Source organism: Bos indicus x Bos taurus, chromosome 19 (genome assembly GCF_003369695.1).
Source record: "Bos indicus x Bos taurus breed Angus x Brahman F1 hybrid chromosome 19, Bos_hybrid_MaternalHap_v2.0, whole genome shotgun sequence".
NCBI lineage: Eukaryota > Metazoa > Chordata > Mammalia > Artiodactyla > Bovidae > Bos > Bos indicus x Bos taurus.
The window spans coordinates 11,485,503-11,505,018 of NC_040094.1; the positions used below are offsets into that span (position 1 = coordinate 11,485,503).

Genomic DNA, 19,516 nt, shown 5'->3' on the forward strand with positions numbered 1-19,516 from the left:
CTAAGAGAGATCAGCCCTGGGTGTTCATTGGAGGGACTGATGTTAAAACTGAAACTCCAATACTTTGGCCACCTGATGCAGAGGGCTGACTAATTTTAAAAGACCCTGCTGCTGGGCAAGATTGAAGGAGGGAGGAGAAGGGGACGACAGAGGATGAGATGGTTGGATGGCATCACCAACACAATGGACATGAGTTTGGGTGAACTCCGGGAATTGGTGATGGACAGGGAGGCCTGGCATGCTGCGATTCATGGGGTCGCAAAGAGTTGGACATGACTAAGCAACTGTAGTGAACTGAACTGACTAGACAGACCTTTGTTGGCAAAGTAATGTTCTGCTTTTAATATGCTGTCTAGCTTGGTAATGACTTTTTTCCCAAGAAATAAGCATCTTTTAATTTCATGGGTGCAGTCACCATCTGCAGTGATTTTGGAGCTGAAAAAAAAAAGTCTGCCACTGTTTCCCCATCTGTCATGGAGTGATGGGACCGGATGCCATGATCATAGTTTTCTGAATGTTGAGCTGTAAGCCAACTTTTTCACTCTCCTCTTTCACTTTCATCAAAAGGCTTTTTAGTTCTTCTTCACTTTCTGCCATAAGGGTGGTGTCATCTGCATACTTTTTGTTATATCAAAGTCAATGTTTAGGAAGTTCCCTGGTGGTATTAGGATTTAGTATTTTCACTGCCATGGCCTGGGTTCAATCTTTGGTCAGGGAACTGAGATTCTGTAAAGCTGAGTGGCAAGGCCAATAAAAGAGAAATGAACTGAAAGTCAGTCTTTACATTATTATGACCAAGCAAATGTTGTTGACAGATAAGCCAAGTAGTATCGACAACCATACCTCCTTTTTCACACAGTCTGCATTTTTCCTTTGTTAAAAACTGCCATGTTTTTTTCATTTGCCTATTTGTCTATAAACTCATCCAAATTACCCCAAGCATTTTGATACCCCTGTCGTCCTCATGAGGCTTCCCAGGTGACCCTAATGATAAAGAACCCACCTGCCAATGCAGGTGACATAAGAGACATAGGTTCGACCCCTGGGTCAGGAAGATCCCCTGGAGGAGGGCATGGCGACCCACTCCAGTATCCTTCCCTGGTGAATCCTATGGACAGAGGAGCCTGGTGGGCTACAGTCCATGAGGTCGCAAAGAGGTGGACATGACTTAAGCGACTGAACATGCATGCACGCACATCATCTCTATATAATCAACCATGTCTCTCAAATATTCATACACACCACTTCCATAGTTCTCCAGATCTCTCCCAAAATCTTCCTTTGTGTGCTTGACTAGATAGAATGTTCCCTGGGGCCATACACCACTGCCAATTTTAGAATTCCTAGATTTTATTTTTATATGTCATTAAAATGTAAAAACAAAACAAAAAGCCACTGATGTATATACACTATCCCCTCTAAAGGTTTTTTTTTGCATAATAAATTCCTATTTGAATTTTATAAAGTAATCGACTAACTGTTTTAAATCCTGGAAAACATAGGGAATGAACCAAGCATTGTTCTGCCATTCTGCTTTTCCTGTGCTAAATGAGTCCTTGGGTAACCAAATGCAGATAAGGAAAAATTCCTCTTTATGGAGCTCTTCCAGATAATAAGTGGAGAAAGAATCTTTGAAATAAAATACCACGTTTTGTATTTTTAAAATTAATTTTTATTGGAATATAGTTGTTTTACAATGTTGTATTAGTTTCTACTGTACAAAAAAGTGAATCAGCTCTATATATACATATATCCCTTCTTTTGGGGGTTTTCTTCCCATTTAAGTCACCACAGAGCACTGATTAGAGTTCCCTGAGCTATACAGTGGATTCTCGTTAGTTATCTATTTTATGAAGTGAAGTGTTGGTTGCTCAGTCGGGTCCAACTCTCTGTGACCCCATGGACTGTAGATTGCCGGGCTCCTCTGTCCCTGGAATTCTCCAGGCAAGAATACTGGGGTGGGTAGCCGTTTCCATCTCCAGGGGATCTTCCCAACCCAGGGATCGAACTCTCATCTGCATTGTCAGGTGAATTCTTTACCACTGAGCCCTCAGGGAACCCCTGTCTATTTTACACATAGTATCAATAGTGTATGCACGTCAGTCCCAGTCTTCCAGTTCATCCCACTCTCTTCTTCCCCTGGTGTCCATACATTTATTCTCTATTTCTGCTCTTCAAATAGGATCATCTATACCATTTTTCTAGATTCCACATAGGTACATCAATACACAATATTTGTTTTTCTCTTTCTGACTTCACTCTGTATGGCAGTCTCTAGGTTCATCCATGTCTTTACAAATGATCCAATTTCATTTCTTTTTATCAGATCAGATCAGTCAGATCAGATCAGTCGCTCAGTCGTGTCCAACTCTTTGCGACCCCATGAATCGCAGCACGCCAGGCCTCCCTGTCCATCACCAACTCCCTGAGTTCACTCAGACTCACGTCCATCGAGTCAGTGATGCCGTCCAGCCATCTCATCCTCTGTCATCCCCTTTTCCTCCTGCCCCCAATCCCTCCCAGCATCAGAGTCTTTTCCAATGAGTCAACTCTTCGCATGAGGTGGCCAAAGTACTGGAGTTTCAGCTTTAGCATCATTCCTTCCAAAGAAATCCCAGGGCTGATCTCCTTCAGAATGGCCTGGTTGGATCTGCTTGCTGTCCAAGGGACTCTCAAGACTCTTCTCCAACACCACAGTTCAAAAGCATCAATTCTTCAGTGCTCAGCCTTCTTCACAGTCCAACTCTCACATCCATACATGACCACAGGAAAAACCATAGCCTTGACTAGACGAACCTTTGTTGGCAAAGTAATGTCTCTGCTTTTGAATATGCTATCTAGGTTGGTCATAACTTTCCTTCCAAGGAGTAAGCGTCTTTTAATTTCATGGCTGCAGTCACCATCTGTAGTGATTTTGGAGCCCAGAAAAATGAAGTCTGACACTGTTTCCACAGTTTCCCCATCTATTTCCCATGAAGTGGTGGGACCGGATGCCATGATCTTTGTTTTCTGAATGTTGAGTTTTAAGCCAACTTTTTCACTCTCCACTTTCACTTTCTTTTTATGGCTGAGTAATATTTCATTATATACATGGACCACATCGTCTTTATTCATTCCTCTGTCGATGGACATCTAGGTTTCTTCCATGTCTTGGCTATTGTAAACAGTGCTGCAATGAACATTGGGGGGCACATATCTTTTTGAGTTATGTTTTTCTCTGGGTGTATGTCCAGTAGTGGGATTTCTGGATTATATGATAGTTCTTAATGGCAAATAAAAGTGGAAAAGGTGGAAGGAGTGACAGATTTCCTCTTTTGGGGCTCTGGATTGTTAAATGTTAAAATCACTGGATTGTTAATGCAACCCTGAAATTATATACAGAGTGAAGTAATCCAGAAAGAAAAACGCCAATACAGTATACTAACGCATAATATATGGAATTTAGAAAGATGGTAACGACAACCCTGTATGCAAGACAGCAAAAGAGACACAGATGTATAGAACAGTCTTTTGGACTCTGTCGGTGGGGGATGATTTGGGAGAATGGCATTAAAATATGTATAATATCATATAAGAAACGAATCGCCAGTCCAGGTTCGATGCAGGATACAGGAAGCTTGGGGCTGGTGCACTGGGATGACCCAGAGGGATGGTATGGGGAGGGAGGTGGGAGGGGGGTTCAGGATGGGGAACATGTGTACACCTGTGGCAGATACATGTTGATGTATGGCAAAACCAATACAATATTGTAAAGTAAAAAAAAAATTAAAAAAGAACCCCCCCCAAAATAAATAAAATAAAATAAAATATGTACCAAAAAAATAAAATAAAAAATAAAAATACAATGAGACACTTTAATGTACATTCCAGAATCACAAAAATAAAAGATACATTGTGTAAAAAAAAAGAAAAAGAAAAAGAATTGATGCCTTAAATACCAGTGCTTTGATTTTAGTATCCTGAGACCCCAGGATCCAGCACTAGGGGTGGGGGGTCCACTATCTGTAGTGTAGACAGATGGATTTTTATTGCTTCCTGGTAGACAAACAAGTAAAAGATGTCTTTAGTAAAAAAAAAAATAAAACCCTGAAATTAGAAGACAATTGCTTCTTGGCTGGAAAGTTATGACAAACCCTGATAGTGTGCTAAAAAGCAAAGACATCACTTCACCGACAAAGGTCCATGTAGTCAAGGCTATGGTCTGTCCAGTAGTCATGTACAGATGTGAGAGCTGGACCATAAAGAAGACTGAGTGCTGAAGACTTGATGCTTTTGAGCTGTGGTGTTGAAGACTCTTGAGAGTCCCTTGGACTGCAAGAAGATCAAACCAGTCAATCTTAGAGGAAATCAATCCTGAATACTCTTTGGAAGGACTGATACTGAAGCTCCAGTACTTTGACCACCTGATGCAAAGATCTGACTCATTGGAAAAGACCTCGATGTTTGGAAAGACTGAAAGCAGAAGGAGAAGAGGGCGACAGAGGATGAGATGGTTGGATGGCATCACCGATTCAATGGACGTGAGTTTGGGCAAACTCTGGGAGATGGTGAGGGACAGGGAGTCCTGGCCTGCTGCAGTGCACGGGGTCGTGAAGAGTCAGACACGAGTTGGTGACTGAAAGTTTAACTTTCAGGTTTGATTTTGTTTGTTTGTTCATTAGCTGCGCTGGGTCTTTGTTGCTGCACTTGGGCTTTTCCTAGTTGTGGTGAGTGGGAGCTGCTCTCTAATCGGGATGCACAGGCTTCTCGTTGCAGTAGCTTCTCCTGTTGTGGAGCACAGGCTCTAGGTGCGCAGGCTCAGTGCACAGGCTTAGTTGCCCTGTGGTGGGTGGAAGCTTCCCAGACCATGGACCTCAACCACTGGACCACCAGGGAAGTCCTTGCGTGCTTTTATATGTTTAAAATTCTCTATAATAAAAAGTGTAAAAACTGTAACCTAGAGATAGTTATGCCCCAAATCAAATGAAAAGTCTCATAAAGGGTAAGGTCATAGCTTACCTTAGTAAGTCTCATAAAGGGTAAGGTCATAGCTTACCCTTTTTCTAACGTGGCTGTGGTGATTTTAAAGACATAGCCTCAAAATTCTTTAATAGTTTTCCCATTAAGTGGTAGCCTCTATGTCTCTGCCTTTTGAATCTAGGTGAATTTGTGACTGTTTTGCCCCATAAAAATCAGAGGAAGTGATGGTATGCAACTTTTGAGGCTGGGTCATAAAAGGTACTGCAGCTTCCTCCTGGTTCTCTTGGAACATGGCTCTGCCGGAAGTCAGCTACCAATGAAGTAGTCTGAAAACCCTGAGACCATCTTGCTGGAGAGATCATGTGCAAATGGTTCAGGACCTAACTGAGCTCCCAGACGACTGCCTGCAGCAACTGCCAGACATGTGAATGAGCCATCTTTCATGTTGGATCCAATCGGGTCTCCAGATGACTTCAGCCCCAGCCAAAAGCTAACTGCATCCAGGTGAGAGAGCCTGAGATAAAAGTGCCCCCTAGAGCTCTCGTCAGCTTTCTGACTCACAGAGTCACAAGCAAAAGCAAATAATTGTTTTACGTCACTAAATTTGAGGGGTAATTTATTATGTAGCAACTGTAACTGAAACTCTAATCAGGTAGAAGAACCAAAGTTAAGGATACATAGAACAATAAAACTGCCTTTCATTTTTTGAAAACATAAGTACTGTGTCTGATTTTAATGACTTATGGAAAGTTTTTGCTTATGATTGAGGTATAAGAAGCAACTTAAGTCACTTCTAATAATCCTTCTAGTTCTAATATTTTCTAATCAATAACAAAAAGTGGAATTTTTTACATTATACATCCAATTTTTCACTTATATGCAAACTAACTTTCATTTAAACAGCATCATTTATTAAAAATGTCAACAAATATTTGACTCAAGCACTACTGCTAAGTGCTGGACACTGTTCTTACACCATCTAAGGAAATTGGCTTTTTTTTTTTAAATTTTATTTTATTTTTGAACTTTACATAATTGTATTAGTTTTGCCAAATATCAAAATGGCTTTTTTTTAATTGAGGTAGAGTTGACATGTTAATTTCATGGGTAAAGCAAAGTGATTTGGTTATACATATATATGTATATATCTATATTCCTTTCTTTTCCAATTTTTCTGCAATATAGGATATCACAAGACATTCCATATAGTTCCTTGTGCTGTACAATAAATTCTTGTTGTTTATCTATTTTAGATTTGTTTTTTATGCACTCATTTTTTGAAAGATTTTTTTGATGTGCAGCATTTTTAAATTCTTTGTTGAATTTTTAAAATATTACTTCTGTTCTATGTTTTGCTTTTTGACCATGAGGCATGTGGGATCTTAGCTTTCTGACCAGGGATCAAACTCTCACACCCTGCATTGGAAGATGAAGTCTTAACCACACTAGGGAAGTCCCTCTGTTTTTAATATGATATTGTATATCTGTTAATCCCATACTCTTAATTTACCCACCCACCCCACTTCCTAAGGGAACTTGTTGATCCAAATTTAGGTATAACTGCATCACTTTGCTGTACACTGGAAACTAAAACAACATTGTAAATCAACTATACTTCAGTAAAAAATTTTAACACACACACACACAGAACAAATTTAGGCATGGCATAAGTAGAGACACTGTCTCACATCCCAGTTGCCTTTTCCCCCTACTTCCTTCATGTTTTTGCAGGTTTATGAGACTCGGCACTGAAACACTCTTTTCATGGTTTTTTAATCTTTTCTGAAGAAAGGCCTTTTGATTCAGAAGGTACCATATACAATACTGAACTCTGTTCACTTGGGTATAAAAATACCAAGGAAATTGGCGTGGGTACATAAATATCGAGGAAGTTGGCATTAAATTCCAGGTAGTTGCATGGCAAAATTGCTACAGAAATAAATAACATTAGTATTTTATGCAACACTGTTTAGTAATCTCAGGGCACATTTCTGGACCAACATTTAGAGTTTGGGCTTTGTTCTTAGGCTGGAAATGAGAAGAGCTAAATGAAATGACAAATTAATATCTTCTTTGCTTAGGCAAAATGATGGAAATATAAGAAATTAATTTGAATTTTAAAGAAATGTCCAAGGTGCACCTGGGTGCCAGTTCAAAAATTTTGTTTGCTTACTGTGGTTTCATTACAAAATAACCCACTAATTTTATAATGTTAATTCCGTGTGCATATGTGTGTGTGTATATAGATGTATGCATGTGTTTGTATATATCTATCTATACATTTTTTTTCATTACAAACAAATCTATAATACGTAAGTGAATCTGTATGGTTAATTTGCTCTGTTTTCTGCAAGGTAAGTTAAAAGTCAGATTCATTCTAAATAAATTAGTGCTGTACTTAGGAGTAGGTTACGAGTTGGAGATTTAACTTCATCTCCTTCTGGAATTGATAGTATTGTTGGTATCTCCCAAATTTATATCTCCTGCCCAGACTTCCCCTTGACTGAGCCCCAGATTTATATATTCAACAACCTGCTTGATATTTCAATTTGGTTACAAGCTACATAAACTAATTTTAACTACCTAGGGAAAAGGAAATTTTATGGAAAGCTGTGAGGATGTAACAGAAGAGATCAAGAAGGCTGAAGAAGACAGGAAGGAGACTGGCAATTCCAGAATGTCTTGGTAGAAAGAGCTGCTCAACTATCTCCCCCTAAGGTTTCTTCCATCTCTGGGTCACTCCAGACAAGATTAAAAGTCCTGAAGAGACTTTGGTTGGCCCCAACTTGAGGCATTTGACAGCTCTTTGGTTGATCCAGGGTGATCAGATTTACAAAGATATAAAATTTACCAAGACTCGTTGTTGGTATAGATGTTCTCATATGCAACTGTTGCAAGTAAGTTGCCTTGGCTTTTTCTGGAGGCTGATAGTACCCTAAGATAGATAGATAGATAGATAGATAGATAGATAGATATATATATATATATTCATATATTCTTAAGGACATACTCTTTAATCAAGACAGTTCACAAGGTAGAATTTTTCTAAGAGAAAAAAATTATGATGTTCCATATTTGTTTACATACACACATGTCCATTATGTACTGTTATATGAAAAAGAGCAAGTCATGAATAGTATGTACAGTATGACCTTATTTTTTTAAATAAATACATACATAAATGCACGTTAAAAAGTTTTAAATTGAGATATAATTGAAACATAATATTAAGTGTTTCAGGTATACAGCATATATATATATTTTTTAAAAGTTTAAAAAAACATAGAACACACAACCACATATGTTTTCACTTCGATAATCAGAAAAGACAATAAACTTATTTTAAAACAGGGCGTTACTAAGTAAAAGTAGAGACAGTATTACTTAAATGTGCTTGCAGGTGAGTTGGAAAAACACTGTTGTGTTTCTCCTTGATTCTCCCACTATTACCATACAATACATCTGACACCAAATGTGTGGGTTTTCTACATATCAAGCAACTTCCAACACCTGTTGAGTATGCTTCAATCCAATTCAGTTCTGACACCATCTACCTGGAGTTTCCTTAACCCGTTTGATCCACAGGTTAAGGGCTCAATCGCACTGTTTGATTGAGACTGTTTCCACTGCAGATGCTAATCTCAAGTGTCAGATAATCACCTGTACTTCTGACCCACTGGCTATAAATCAGTGTTCCTCTGCTCCTCTCCTTGGGTTCAATAATTTTCAAGAATAGAACTTCTCTGCTGGTCCAGTGGTGAAGAATCTGCCTGCCAATACAGGGGGCACTGGTTCGATCCCTAGTTGGGGAAGTAAAATCCCACATGCCTTGCAGCAACTAAACCTATGCACCACAACTACCGAGCCCTCTCTAGAACCTGTGCCCCACAACGAGAGAGGCCACCGCAATGAGAAGCCCAGACACTGCAACTGAAGACTAGCTCCCACTCGCTGCAGCTAGAGAAAGTCCACTCACAGCAACGAAGAACCCGTGCGCCACAAGGAACCCTCAGTGCAGCCAAATGCAAGAAGCAAAAAGCCAAAAAGCAAGAATGGTCACAGAACCCAGGAAAACTCTTATGTATACTGGTTTATTATAAAGAACACCAGCTGCAGAGATACACGGGATGCAGTCTGGAGGTGTCCCAAGCGTAGGAGCTTCTGTTCCTGGCGAATTGAGTAAAGCAAACTCTTGGCATGTAGATGTGCTTACCAACCCGGAAGCTCTCAGATCCCAGTATGATTGGGATGTTTATAAAGGCTTCTTTACATAGGCCGATTGATCATTAGTTCCATTTCCAGCCTCTCCCCTTCTCTGTAGAAAGGCAGGAGGAGGGAACTGGAATTTTCAAGCTTCTATTCACAGCATGTTCTTTCTGGGGAGCCAACCTCCATCCAGGAGCCCACCAAGAATCACCTCATTAGAACAAAAACATCCCTATCAACCAGGAAACTTTAAAGGATTTGGAAGATTGGTGTCAGATTCTCCTATCACTAAGGAAATTAAAAAGATCTTAGGAGCTCTATCTCAGGAATCAGGAGCAGAGATCAATATATTTATGTTTCTTCTTATTGTTTCACAGTTGATTATTTCCGTAAAGTGGTATCTCGGCCATTCCTGGTATTATTGTGGACAAGAATCCGCCTGCCACTGCAGGAGACATAAGTTTGATCCCTGGTCAGGGAAGATTTCACATGTTACGGAGCCATGAAGCTCATCCGCCCTAACTACTGAGCCCCGAGGGCCACGACTACTGAGACTGTGTGCTGCAAACACTGAAGCCTGAGTGTCTAGAGTCTGTGCTCCACATCAGGAGAGCCCACTGCAACACGAAGCTTGTGCACCTCAATGAAGAGTAGCCCCCGCTTGCCACAAACGGAGAAAGCCTGCACTCAGAAACAAAGAACCAGTGCAGCCAAATAAATAATTTTAAAAAGTGATATCTCACATTTAACTTCCAAGATTTTAATTGTCATGATACTACCTTACTAAAAATAGTAGCATCAGTGATAATAATAATGAACATTCATGGAGTGCCAGGCACTATGTTAAAATCTTTCTATGCATTATCTTCCCCTTCATAGAAAACAACCTCGTCATGATGAAGGGGCTTGCATAACTCAATGAAGCCATGAGCGATGCCATTCAGGGTCACTCAAGACGGACGGGTCATGATCTTTCAAGCTAGGCTTTAGCAGTACCTGAAGAGTTCTGACAAAACATGGTCTGCTGGAGAAGCAAATGGCAACCCACTTTAGTATTCTTCTTTGGAGAACCCCATGAACAGTATGAAAAGGCAAAAAGATATGACACCAGAAGATGAGCCCCCCAGATTGGAAGGTATCCAATATAATACTGGGGAAGAGCAGAGGGCAATTACCAATAGCTCCAATATGCCAGCAAATTTGGAAAACTCAGCAGTGGCCACAGAGCTGAAAAAGGTCAGTTTTCATTCCAAATCTCAAAGAAGGGCAATGCCAAAGAATGTTCAAACTACCAGAATTGCACTCATTTTACATGCTAGCAAGATTATGTTCAAAATCTTTCAAGCTAGCAGTACCTGAACTTGGAACTTCCAAAGTCCAAGCTGGGTTTAGAAAAGGCAGAGGAACCAGGGATCAAATTGCCAACATTCATTGGCTAATGGAGACAGCAAAGGAATTCCAGAAAAACATCTAATTCTGCTTCACTGACTAAAGCCTTTTTACTGCATGAATCACAACAAACTGTGGAAAATTCTTAAACAGATGGGAATACCAGACCACCTTATCTGTCCCCTGAGAAACCTGTATGGGGGTCAAGAAGCAACAGTTAGAACCTTACATGGAACAACAGACTGGAAAAGAGTATGATAAGGCTGTATATTGTCATTCTACTTATTTCACTTATATGCAGAGTACATCATGCGAAATGCCAGGCTGGTGAATCACAAGCTGGAATCAAGATTGTGGGGAGAAATATTGGCAACTTCAAAAATGCAGATAATACCACTCTAACGGCAGAAAGTGAAGACAAACTAAAGAGCCTCTTGATGAGCGTCAGAGAGTGAAAAAGCTGGGTTAAAACTCAACATTCAAAAAATTAAAATCATGGCATCCAGTCCCATCATTTTATGGCAAATAGAAGGGGAAAAAGAGGAAGCAGTGACAGACTGTATTTACTTGAGCTCCAAAATCACTGCAAATGGTGACTGCAGCCATGAAGTTAAAAGATGCTTGTTCTTTGGAAGGAAAGCTATGACAAACCTAGACAGTGTTAAAGACCAGAGACATCATTTTGCCTACAAAGGTCCATGTAGTCAAAGCTATGGTTTTTCTAGGGGTCATGTATGGATGTCAGAGTCGGTCCATAAAGAAGGCTGAGCACTGAGTTTATGCTTTTGAATTGTGGTGCTGGAGAAGACTCCTGAGAGTTCCCTAGACTGCAAGGAGATCAAACCTGTCAATCCTAAAGGAAATCAACCCTGAATATTCATTGGAAGGACTGTTGCTGAAGTTGAGGCTCCGATACTTTGGCCACCTGATGTGAAGAACGACTCATTGGAAAAGACCCTGATGCTGGGAAAGATTGAAGGCAAAAGGAGAAGAGGGCAGCAGAGGATGAGATGATTCGATAGTATCAGCTACTCAATGGACATGAATTTGAGCAAACTCCGGGAGACAGTAGAGGACAGGAGCACCTGGCATGCTGTGGTCCATGGGATCCCAAAGAGTCAGGCAGGACTTAGCAACAGAATAACAACATACGCATTATCTTATCCAAAGTTCACCACAGCCTTATGAGGTTGATATTTTCAGTGACCCCATTTCACAAATGAGGAAACAAAGACTTTCAATCAAGTCAGTGGAAAGTCCCAGACTGCCACCCAAGTATATTTAAGTCAGCCCTGTGCTTTTAATCTCTAAGCTATGATTAGGAAATTAAGTCTAAGCAAGATCATTTATTTATACCATTGCCTTGTTTCAGAAAGGATTTCAGGCATCTAGTTAAGTAACTTGTCCAAGATTACCCAGACAGTAAGTGGCAGAGCCAGGAATCAAATCTCTTTCTCTCACAAACTATATAAACTGAGATAACGCAGATGTAGACCCACATTATATATTTCCTCATAGCCATGAGAAGGGGAAGTGGGGACATTTTCTTTGGCTTTCATTTTCATTCTGGTTGAATCTGTTCTCAGCATTAGAGCTCCTTGCTGTATCTTTTGAGAAAGGATGAACAGAAGAAGAGGGATTCAGGGATAACAGGTCTGGGCTGTAAGTACATGGGCTGCCCATGGTGAGCAAATGAAAAGGCCTCAGATATTGTGAGAAATGTGCCTGGTACATGGCAGGCAGCATAGCTTAATAAATAAACAGAGTTCAGGAGGAAGGGGAAGAAAGAGCGAAGAGAGCGTGAAATGAACAGACGAGGAAGACCTGGGAAGCCAGGTATTAGAGGAAGTAGAGGGAAGGCAAAGGGGATGGGGAAGGGAACACGTACCTGTTCAAGAGTGAGAATAAAAATAATAATTGAATGTTGTGTACAAGGTTTTGCAGAAGAAAAGTATAAAAGGTAAATACCACCAAAATGGCTGTTAGGAAAGCAACAACAGCAACAACACCTCATATCCTAAAGTATTTCAAATTAGGGACAGTCCCTTCAAGTCTGAGTAACAGTTTCATCAATCCCTCGAAGTCCTTTCTTTTTGAATGTAGCATTGTCCCTCTTTAGCCAAATACTTAATCCATCTATTTGGGCCCCAAAGACCCAATCCAAACAGGATTGTGTGGAAAAAATGGTATTTTCTTGGGCATTCCCTGGCAATCCAGTGGTTAGGATTCAGCGCTTTCACAGCTGGGGCCTGGGTTTAATCCTGCTCAGGGAACTAAGACCCCACAGGCTTCATGGCCAAAATAAAAAGTCTTTTCTTGGCAATCACTTAAAAAAACAAATAGGATGAAACATACACTCATATTTTGGTATGTGCCTAAAAAGTGGAACATTTATTTGCTCTCAGTTTGAATTATTACAAAAACATTGCAGAACTTGTTCTTAATCTTTTTTTTTTTTTAAACGAAGGAGCCTGTCTCAATTTAGTATCCTTAACCAAATATGCTTTAGTCTCAGGGCAAGAACTGGCTATAAAGAAAATTTAACTCTTTTAAGAGTTAAATTTAGTTAAATCTTCAGCCCTGGCTGTCCACTGAAAGCTAACTATGGAGGCAAGATTGCATTTGAAATTCTTCTCATTAAGAACCATGATGTTTTACTTAAGGTGGACTTGGTCACTCTGGATAATGTGAAACAGAAGTTACTTATTGAGAGGCAAGGACAGGAAGAGGAAATGGCTGACCGGTAACTAGAGTTCTCCAAAGGTGATAGGTACATTTATTAATCTCCTGGGACCTATATTCAGCTAGCAACTTGATCTGACTAGCATGTGTGTTGAGTAATGTTTAAATCATTAGAGTGCATACATACGGACTTAACATCACAGGAATTTATTTCCTCCCCCTGCCCTTCTCTCTAGACATTTCCTTTTCTTCCTAAACTATGCAAACAACATTCAAAAACAGCAATCCAATTCAGACTTGTTGGGTAGACTCTCATGGAATATTGATCATGAGAACTTCTCTTTTTTTCCACCAGACATGGACAAAGAGTTCTCTGTTGTAAGTAAATTAATCCCAGGCAAAGAAATTTCCACATCTTGAGTTTAGTTTGGAATTCTTCCTTCTTTCTTCAATGGTGGCTTAATGTATATATTTTATTTTTAAATATAGGTAATTAAATATGTATATTTTTGAAAGAAGGTTTATTCAGGGAGAACACACATATAGACAGAGGGTGGGCCATCTCAGAAGGTGAGGGAAGCATGTATATGTTTTAATTGGAGTATAGACGCTTTACAATGTTGTGTTAGTTTCTGCTGTACAACAATGTGAATCAGCTGTTGCTGCTGCTGCTGCTAAGTCGCTTCAGTCCTGTCCGACTCTGTGCGACCCCATAGATGGCAGCCCACCAGGCTCCCCCGTCCCTGGGATTCTCCAGGCAAGAACACTGGAGTGGGTTGCCATTTCCTTCTCCAATGCATGAAAGTGAGAAGTGAAAGTGAAGTCGCTCAGTCGTGTCCGACCCTCAGCAACCCCATGGACTGGAGCCTACCAGGCTCCTCCATCCATGGGATTTTCCAGGCAAGAGTACTGGAGTGGGGTGCCATTGTAAGTATACATATATCCCCTCCCTCTTGAGCCTCCTTCCACTACCCCATATTATATATTTTTTAATGTAAGCAAGTTACTCTTGTTTTAAGGATTAAAAAAAAAAAACCTGAGATAATTGAAGGAGCTGCAAATTTAACAAAGTAAACAGCAAAATCATGAGGTTCTCGAACTGTATGTGATAGAAAATGTTTCATAATAGCCAGCGGCTAAAAGCCTGACCTAAATTGAATTTAATCCTTCATTGATTACTTTGTAAAACCTCAGGTGTAACACAAACAATAGCCCTGACACACTGATGCAACAGAAGCACAGATATATTAGACTTTAATGCCCAGTAAAATGATATGAGATGTAAAAGATCTGTGCTCTGATACTATTTTTAAAATTGTGATGTTCTCAGCTCTGAGAACCCCTGAAAGAAAAATGACTCATTTTCTAAATGCATTTTTGTAAGCGAAGTGGATTTTGAATTTAATGGTGACATTTAGTCATTATAAAGCAGACAATTTCATCAAGAGTAATTTGATATTTATAACAGCGTCATTGTCGATTAAATTTGTAAAGAGTAAAAGTGAATCAAAAGTCCTCGATGAGCAAAGAAAGAGAAGTGGAAACTGTAATGGGGTTGTCAGCTGTTAAGAGAGAAGAAAACCAAAGGAAGGTTGTAGTTTTTGTAGTTGCTCATTTTTAATTCCATTGATCTTTAGGTGTGCATCGTGATAGAACCAAAGGCCCAAAGAACGAGGTAAATGTATAAAAATTCAGATTACTTGATGGCCAAATCTTCTTGTGGATTTCATTGTCTCTCTTATTTTTCTCTTTGACTTACTCATCTAATAGACTAGTTTCTCTTCTGCAAAAGTTTCCTCAAGATTTTGTTTTGTAGCAATTTTTGGTTGGTGATCCGTCCTTGAAAGAGAGTTGTTTACTACATTCTAAAAAAGCCACAAAGAAGGAGTGTTTCCATTGTCCTTTGGTTACACATTTCTGTCTATTCAAATTGTGAACTAACTTGCTTTTCTGTTCCTTGTAGGCTATAGCCTCATATGCTCTGTACTACCTCCTGAGGACAATGCAGGTATTGTAAATGTCAGAAACATATGTAAGTAATCAAACTCCATTGTATCAAATATTGTGCCAAGAATGTATTTTTCACACATGGTGTGTTAGTGAAGAAATAAAACTTGGAAAATAAACTGTTTTCTATTATGTAGAAAATGGTAGGTGCCCCAGGGCAAAACTTAATTGATACTTAGGCGTAACCTATTGATTTTTAATTGAAAGCTTGTTTATTTTAAAGTGTAAATCTATGAGCTAAACCACATTTTGAGCCTAAGGATTCATGACTGGAATAAGCTTAATGCTGAATTAGCTCTTAGAAAATGTTCTTTCTTAGAATAATAGCATTAGCTCCCAAATATATTTTCTTTGGTAGCTTTATTGCACCCAAAACAAAATTAGTGACATTTGACGATAGCATAAAACATTTACCTTAATTAATAATAGTACGTATTTGAGCATAAAGTATGTTCAATAATTGTTTCCTGAGATCTCAGCATCTGGAAATGCATTCACAATGTCGCCTGACCAGCAAACAAATATTTCATTTTGAGGACTGAAAAGATGAAGCTTTAACCCTTAATTATCCAGCCTATGTTTTACAGAAACTATAGTATATTGCTGTAAGTTCTTTTTTTTCTTTATTTTCTTTGGGAATGTCTGCTTTGAATTTTCATTTATTCCTTGGGGTTTGTGGTTTGGTAAAGCACAGTGGCAAATACATTTACCTAAAAAATTTTTCTAAAGTTTTTTTTTTTTCTCATGACTCTTTTAACTCCCCAATTGAAATTTTAGAAGATCAAAGGGAAAGTAAGCAATAAATGCTAATTTTTTTTTAAGGATAAAAGAACAGACTGCCTAGCTCATTTACTTCTAATTAAGGCCTGCATGAAACCATAAAAATGGAAATGTGTTTATGTAACCCACTTAAAAGCTAACCAGTGCACAGAAAACAGCCCTCACTGGGTGTGTCAACACACAATTTTGTAATATAAGAAAAGAAAAAATGATACGAAAAATAGATTCAATGGCTGGTCTCTTTTCTTAAAACAATTTTCCTCTACTAAAAACATGAGTACCCAAATCAACTAAGTTAATATCTGCAGATGCTGTTTTGCCTCTAGGTATTAAGATAAAACAATAATAAACACACGTGCAAAGAAATTGATTTCTTTTTTCACCCATAGCTACTTAGCAGTCAGTTGTGTGCCAGACCCTGTGTTTATCCTAGCCAAGGCCCAATCAAGTCTCTCTGCTGTTAAATTATAATATATCTTTAAATTATTTATTTATTTATTAGGCTGTGCCTAGTCTCTTAGTTACCCATTCCAGTGTTCTTGCCCAGAGAATCCCAGGGACGGGGGAGCCTTGTGGGCTGCCATCTCAGGGGTCGCACAGAGTCGGACAGGACTGAAGCGACTTAGCAGCAGCAGCAGCAGCAGTCTCTTAGTTGCAGCATGTGGGTTTAGTTCCCTGACCAGGCATTAAACCCAGGCACCCTGCACTGCGTCCAGTCTTAGCCACTGTACCACCAGGGAAGTCCCTATAAGTGTATCTTTAGACAGTCTTTCATTTTCAACCCATTGTTTCATTAAAATTCATATTCTTTTAGACATTTTTCTCTCATGTTGAAGGCTAAGTATAATTTTTATTAAAAAGTTGATTTTGTTTACTTATTTTTCGGCTGCACTGCATGGCTTATGGGATCTTGGTTCCCCAACCAGGTATGGAACTTGGGCGCCCGGCAGTGAGAGCCCTGAGTCCAGATCACTAGACTGCCAGAGAATGCCGGGAAAAGGTTAATTTTAGATCTTCCACCATAGTGACTTAATCTGAAAATGTTCATTCACGTTGTTCCAAGTAAATTATCCTGATTTTCAGGGCTGAGTTCTGAGATTGTCAGTCCTGTTTAAGCCACTGTCTGCTGAGTTATTAAGATATCTGTGAATGTAAGACCCTGTAGGTCAGTGTACTACATTTATTTATTTATGGATGCTCTGGGTATTCATTGCAGTGTGTGGGCTTCTTATTGTGGTAGCTTCTCTAGCTGTGGAATGTGGGGCCTAGAGCACGAGGGCTTCAATAGTTGCAGCACATGGGCTCAGTAGTTGTGGTGCTTGGGCTTAGTTGCTCCCTGGCATGTAGGAACTTCCCGGACCAGGAATTGAACCCATGTCCCCTGCATTGGCAGGTGGATTCTTAGCCACTGGGGACTACCAGGGAAGTCCTCAGTGTATTACTTTGATCAGAGATTTTTTGCCCAACCAAGAGGACTAAATTTGACTTCTATTCAAAATTACAAGTCATTTGGTGGCAATATACACTCTTCTTTCTGGGATATTTGCCTATATCCTTGTCAGTGCTAATCCCTCTTTTTGGTATAGAACTTTAGACTTCTAGCATTTTAATTTTCATAGCTATCCTCCCTCTACCATGTGCAATGGTCTGTTTTTTAGTATTCAGACTGGACTTTCTAGATTTTTTCTTAACTTTAGAGTCAGACCCTTATTTTGGCTCCTTGATTTGAATTCTCTAATTCTGGTGAGATAAAGGATTCTCCAGTGTTAAACTAAGATGTCTCCAGGGTAACAGAGCAGAGAAGTGGTAGAATATGCTAAAGAGGGCTCTGAGCTATTTCAAATATTATGTGGAAAGCACCCAGGAATAATCAAAGGCACTATAGAATATCAAAGAAAAGCACTCTGAATGAACCTATGTTGAAGAAATGAAATGCATGTAAAAGAGCCAACATGCTATCTTCCGTGTAACAAAAAGGGGGAAATAAAAATATATCCATATTTGATGATATTTGCACAAGAAACAATGGAAGAATAAAAAAATAATAAAAATTTTTAGCCACGAAGTAAAAGAACTTAAGGGGGAAAAGGGAAGGCATAGACTATTTTGTATATACCTTTTTATTTAGTGTGACTTTTTAAAAACGGTATTTTTATTTATTTGGCAACTCCGGGTGTTGGTTGTGGCATGCTGGGATATTTTTTAATTGCAGCATGTGGGATCTTTAATGCAGCACGTTTACTCTTAGTTGCAGCACGAGGGAGCTAGTTTCTCAACCAAAGATTGAACCTGAGCCCGCTGTTGGCAGCACGGAGTCTTAGCCATTGGACCACCAGGGAAGTCCCTATTTAGCTTGACTTTCGAAACTAAATACATGAAATGCAAAATTATATTAAAAATTATTTGGAAGACAGGTAGATTGGGATCAGTAGATTGGGATCTATAAAGTTATCTTTAAGCTATCTGGGTAGATCCTCATGCCAACTGCTTCTACTAGCCCTATGAATCCTCAGCCTTCTGCTCAGGTACTAAATTCTTGGCACCTATATATGATGTAGGTGACAGAAAACCCAACTCAAATTGATCTCAGCAAAAAAGAAGTTTATTGACTGCGGTAAGCTAGAAAGTCCAGGCATAGATCTTAAGGCACAGCTTGACTCAAGCATTAAACTAGAAAACACTGGGATCCAGTCCTCAGCTTCTTAACAGAATTAGTTCTGTTCTGTAGTTGCCAAGGAAATGGTCCCTGGCCACTACAGGCTATCAACATCACAACCACCAATTACACTTTTCCTCTAATGGCTCCAATGAAAGTCCCAGAATTGAGTCTTGTGGGTTTTGACTGGCCTGTTTTGAATCATGTGCTTATATCCCAACCAATCACGGTAAGGTAGGAGATAGCGTGCCGTCTTGGCTGCGTCTCGGTCACATACTCACTGTGGAAGCAGGAACAAGTGAGCTTCAAGGGAAGTTCATAAAGAGAGAATTCCCCAAGCTTAAACCAAGGTATATTGCCAGGAAGGGTTGTTGTTGTTGTTGTTTTAATTTTTCTTTATTTACTTTTGGCTGTGCAGTGGCCACAGGACTGGAAAAAGTCAGTTTTCATTCCAATCCCAAAGAAAGGCAATGCCAAAGAATGCTCAAACTACCGCACAATTGCACTCATCTCACATGCTAGTAAAGTAATGCTCAAAATTCTCCAAGCCAGGCTTCACCAATATGTGAACCGTGAACTTCCTGATGTTCAAGCTGGTTTTAGAAAAGGCAGAGGAACCAGATATCAAATTGCCAACATCCGATGGATCATGGAAAAAGCAAGAGAGTTCCAGAAAAACATCTATTTCTGCTTTATTGACTATGTCAAAGCCTTTGACTGTGTGGATCACAATAAACTGTGGAAAATTCTGAAAGAGATGGGAATACCATGACCTGCCTCTTGAGAAACCTATATGCAGGTCAGGAAGCAACAGTTAGAACTGGACATGGAACAACA

The 19,516-nt window shown here is 39.5% G+C and overlaps 1 long non-coding RNA gene across 4 annotated transcripts in view; it reads left to right on the forward strand.

The window, feature by feature from the left end:
- Positions 1–19,516, forward strand: part of LOC113877815 — a 95,429-nt gene that overhangs the window by 45,603 nt on the left and 30,310 nt on the right. Inside the window, exons 4-5 of one of the 4 annotated variants that reach the window (XR_003506830.1) lie at positions 14,874–14,911; positions 15,200–15,268. This is a non-coding gene — a long non-coding RNA (uncharacterized LOC113877815). The remainder of the gene's footprint in view (positions 1–14,873; positions 14,912–15,199; positions 15,269–19,516) is intronic. The other 3 variants (XR_003506831.1, XR_003506832.1, XR_003506833.1) reach the window with 3 other exon arrangements.